The following is a 231-nucleotide window of genomic DNA, read 5'->3' as shown; positions in this document are numbered from 1 at the left end:
GCCTACCCCGCCGCCGGGTCAGTGAGTGCAGCGCAGGCGCGGTTACTTGCCCGCGAAAGGGCGGAACTGGGAGGTGCCGCCCGCCGCTGTACGCATGCGCTTGCATACGTGTCGCGGAAGGGGCGAAGTGGACCGGGTTCTCTAGCTAGCGCATGCGCTGAAGGCTTTATTGAGTCCTCACCCCCGAAGCTTTCCAAGAGCCAATGAGAGCCCAGCGGCGGGCGGCGGGGG

The sequence above is a fragment of the Aptenodytes forsteri genome, unplaced genomic scaffold, assembly GCF_000699145.1.
Source record: "Aptenodytes forsteri isolate BGI_AS27 unplaced genomic scaffold, ASM69914v1 Scaffold449, whole genome shotgun sequence".
NCBI classification, from domain to species: Eukaryota; Metazoa; Chordata; class Aves; order Sphenisciformes; family Spheniscidae; genus Aptenodytes; species Aptenodytes forsteri.
The sequence above is the reverse complement of the archived record's forward strand: the minus strand, read 5'-3'. Positions refer to the sequence as shown.